Consider the following 4,464-nt stretch of genomic DNA (forward strand, 5'->3'; position numbering starts at 1 on the left):
CACTATAACATAATGCGAATTCTTTATGTCGCGGATATTAAAAGTTACGAATATTTTTCGAACGAAAATTTACTTAAAACTCGAAGAAATGGTCACCCGCGTCCTCGAAGACGTTTCGGCAACACGCCGGGCCGCGTTTCCCCAATGCCGTACCCGAAACCGAACGCGATTCTGCGCACGACGCGTTAACGCAGTACAGCACGCGAGCGTGTTGCTTTTTCTGGAAACGAGTTCGTCGACTCGGGTGACCCTTTCTTCTAGTCTTAAGTAAATTTCCATATATATATATGTCCATATAAATGTCCATATCCATCCATTAACATTACAAACTCGTTTCTGTCTACAGAGTTAGTTAACATATCAATATTAAAATCGCCCCCTATAGTATTACACTGTACTCCTGGTTTGATACATACGAGAATATCCATCTAAAAAAGTGAAGAAAGACGATAGGTTTCTTCCTGGTGGACAATATTCACCAGAGAACATACACGAACTATACTCATACTATATGAGACACTGAGCATTACTAAACATTGGTAGCCCAAGTTGAATCGTTTTTGCTGAATGTAAAGAAAAAAAAAAACTACGTCCTTCCGGAAGGCATGCCGGACATGTCGCAAATGAAAAGAAAAACTTGCGTCGGCCGGGAATCGAACCCGGGTCAACTGCTTGGAAGGCAGCTATGCTAACCACTATACCACCGACGCACATGTTAAAACACACAAACAAACGTTTGCTCTGCGGTACCGTTAATGCTGACAAAAAACTATACTATAATGGCGCAACCGGTTTCTTGCCGGAAGGCACCCTGTCGTCCAAGTGAGCACGACCGGCATAGCCCGACGCATCCCGTAGAAATAAAAAGGTGAGGTCGACGTATCACACGTGTGAGAGAACAGGGATCGAGCGTACGGATGACACATCTCTAGAGTGAAGTCCAAGGGGGTTATAGACCCTTACTTTGGGCGGCTTCTTTTTCGAAGCCCATAGCGGGGGAGGGGAGGAGGGGTATCCTAATGTTTGACCTGATGATTTGGGGGGGGGGGAGGGGGCGATCGCCCTCCTACCGATTCCCTCCCGGATTCTACTGATGAAGCCTCGGGTCAGGAGTGGACGTTTCGAACAGCGACTGTTCCTCAACTACTCAACAGATGAAGAGACTTCGGTCGAAAGGCAGTCTCCTGACCTGAAACTCCATTCTTGACATATGAGACATGAGGTCCTCAATATATGCATAAAAAGAGGCTTCAGATGTACGGCGTGTCCTGTGAAACGGAATTGTCGAACTGTTTGAACAAGCGCCGCACAAAAATAGACACTCGTCGTATGTAGCGACCACTGGAAAATTTTAGGAAATCTCTTCGTTCGAGAGATCCGCGAGATTTTGGCGTGGAATTTCGTTTGGTATCTTTTTAAAATCAATGAAATAATTAGCTGTACTGGTTCCCGGCTTAATAGGTTACCCACTCGCTAAGACCTTTCGCTACCAGCTAGGCCCGACCAAGTGTGGTAGCAGCGTGGGGGAGGAAAACATTTTTCAGTATTTACTTGTATTGCATTTATAAAACACAGAGAATGATCACGAAAATATGGAGACAGCACATGTGTGACGATTATACATTACAACGTTACGAAACATACGAATGTCATAATTACACATATTAACATCTGAAACGCGTCTCAAATATGTGAGCATAATCCGCGAGTTAAGAGATGTGTGAACGGACTTCGACAAAAGAACCAAGAATTAATTTGAAAGGAACACGGACTGTAAGAGATGCTGATAACTCGATACAATTTAACCCACCATAAAAGCATTTAAGTAAGGAAAAGGACATGGCGAGACGCCCTGCTCGAGCACAGCATGCTTATACTTCGCATATCCAGTAGACTACCATAGTACATTGTTTCTAGCAATGTCAGAGCTTTCCCGGCGCACGGTGAAGAGCCAGAGGTGGTCGAAATTGCTCGTAGTCCGACACTGCGAGCCGTTTCGTAATCATGTTTCGAAATGTTACTGGGTGACGAACAGTATGACCCAATGTCACCTATTTCTAAAATTACGCCATTTTCCGAACGACACGAGCGCCTCCAGCGCTTCTCCAGGGGGCAGAGCGAACGCTGCCGTTCTAGCGAGCTTCTAGCGAGCCTCCATGGGTTGCTGGAGGTTGCCTCCATGGGTTGCTGGAGGTTGCCTCCATGGTTGCCACATGGAGGCTCCCTATGCCGTTCAACTCCACCAAGCGACTATGTGTCACTGAACTGGGTCGGTGGTCGCGTTGAGGCGCGTAGCGCAATGGCTGTGGTTTTGTGTTGTGGGTTCGAGAAGATCGAGCTTTTGTGCCATTTTTTTAGACCTTCTAATTTGAGGAAGGGTATTAAACTCTACGAAAGCAGCCATGTGTATGGAGTTCGCGAAACAAGTGAGAAAACAACCACTGGCCCTATAGTAAGTGGAAAATGCGTCGCCCAGACGGTGAAACATGTCTACGACGTCGAGATTGAGGTACGTGTTTTGCTTTATAGGTGATAAGATATTATGAATGGCGTAGATACGTCTGTAGATAAGCTGGAAATATGTAAATGTGTTATTTTACGCAGCTGGAGTCACACGAACGCAAGATAAACCGAGCATCATGCTCCTGCAAAGCGGGGGTAGCCGGCGGCTGCACGCACGCTGCTGCTGTTGCTGCGTTTGTAAATAAGTCAGCGGTTACTTCCTGTACGTCTAGACCGCAGGCTTGGGGAGTGCCAAAATCAGGACCGCAACTCGACGACAAACGAACCATAGCGGATCTCTTTGGAAGTAAGCGTCAGAAAGTGATTCACTTCTAAGGTAACATAGCATGTCTTACAAACGAGACAGCTGAAAAATGCACGCGCTATAGCATCATAACGTTTGCTGTGGTCATTGTCACTCGTACCAGTTCTTTCAGCGTGTGGCTCAACTATGAGCGAGCAAAGAACAAGCATTTTGTGTGTGAATATAAATGCATAATGTGTTCTATTTAGAACTCATTTGGAACGGGATTTCCACAACTGATTGAAATCCTAATTGTTTGATAATTGCACGGTCGTTTAATGACCGTGATAACAGCAAGGAAAACGGTACATTGTGAGGCTACTGAGTTATGTCATAAGTGTGATTACCTCCTCACAGGTGCAAAAAGAACTTTGCCAGTCACAAGAGCTACTGTGCTGGTATCTCTAGCACAGTTGCTGAGAAAATTTCAGGGCATAAACAGTGTTGTGACTACAGCTATTGCGCTCGAATATGCTGACGAAGTTGTTCGGCATTGCCGTGCCACTCTGCGGCACCTTGTTGAAGCTGCAGCAGACAAAGCTGGCAAGGAAAATATTGAAGATATCCTTCAAGCTACACATGAGTGCCCTAAAGTGTTCCAGTGCATGGACGTGTCACAAATTTCTCCCACCATGAAGTTGACAAAGAGCGATTGGAAAGACGTTGTGTCACTCACAAAGATGGACTTCTATGAAAAGCACATATGCCATTGTAACGTGGCAGAGATCGCCTTTGCCACTCTCGGGCAGGCCAGTAGTGACAAGTGAAGTATATGGTGCACTGGGCCCTGTCTTAGGATACAGCCTAAATGTCGCAGTGATATTCTTTTTCCTCAAGTACGTGGTGACACATGTGATTAGCAATGTTCTGTATTTATCCAGGTGGCACAGTGAACGAAAGCTGAGGATTACAGCATCAACCACCCACAGAATATGGACGAGGCAGGACGACTTTGGGTCATTTGCAAGGAGCCTAGCTCATCCAAAAAGTATCCGCACTGTCGCTATGGCATATGGTATGCTTACTTGAAAAGCATAATGCATTTTGCTCTATCACACAAACAGTGATCATCTTTTGTTGTTAGGGAAAATCAACTGAAGCGGTTGCCCGAAAGAGTTTGGGCACTAAAATGAGATTACCAATAGTGGAGGTAAGAAATCCCGTATGTCTTGAAACATTCAAGTGACTATCTTAAGTGATGATGCTGCTGAGCAGGGTTCTGTCCCAGTAGCAGTAGTATTAGTAGTTCCCATTATATGAGTACATTCATGAGAGATGTTTGATACGTCGATCGATCGATGATACGATCTATGTATTGTATGTGTTCTCATTCTATGCCCAAGATATCATCTGTTTGAACATGAAACAGGGTTTATCAACATGCAAATATTCGCAACCTTCGAGACACCTATGTACGTAAAACAAACAAAAAAATGCTCGTCTTCACTTCGTTCAACAGGAGCTGGTACACCAACTGTCAAAACAACGCTGTACGTTAATTTTGTTATGCTCCTGTGTAGCTTGGCATTGCTTCTCATGGAACACTCTGCTTATTTCTCTTCCAGACTGGAAGGACCATCCATGACTGCCAACCATGGCTATGTGGTTGCCCAGATGGACAAAAGTGGCTGGGAAAAATGGTGCTTATAGAGATCAAG

General features: G+C 45.1%; 1 non-coding gene across 1 annotated transcript; it reads right to left on the reverse strand.

The window, feature by feature from the left end:
* Nucleotides 1–638: 638 nt before the first annotated feature.
* On the reverse strand, nucleotides 639–710 carry Trnag-ucc (transfer RNA glycine (anticodon UCC)). Its single transcript has one exon. It is a non-coding gene; the product is annotated as a tRNA-Gly (tRNA).
* Between the last annotated feature and the right edge of the window lie 3,754 nt (nucleotides 711–4,464).

The sequence above is a fragment of the Ornithodoros turicata genome, chromosome 1 (assembly GCF_037126465.1).
Source record: "Ornithodoros turicata isolate Travis chromosome 1, ASM3712646v1, whole genome shotgun sequence".
Classification (NCBI taxonomy): Eukaryota; Metazoa; Arthropoda; class Arachnida; order Ixodida; family Argasidae; genus Ornithodoros; species Ornithodoros turicata.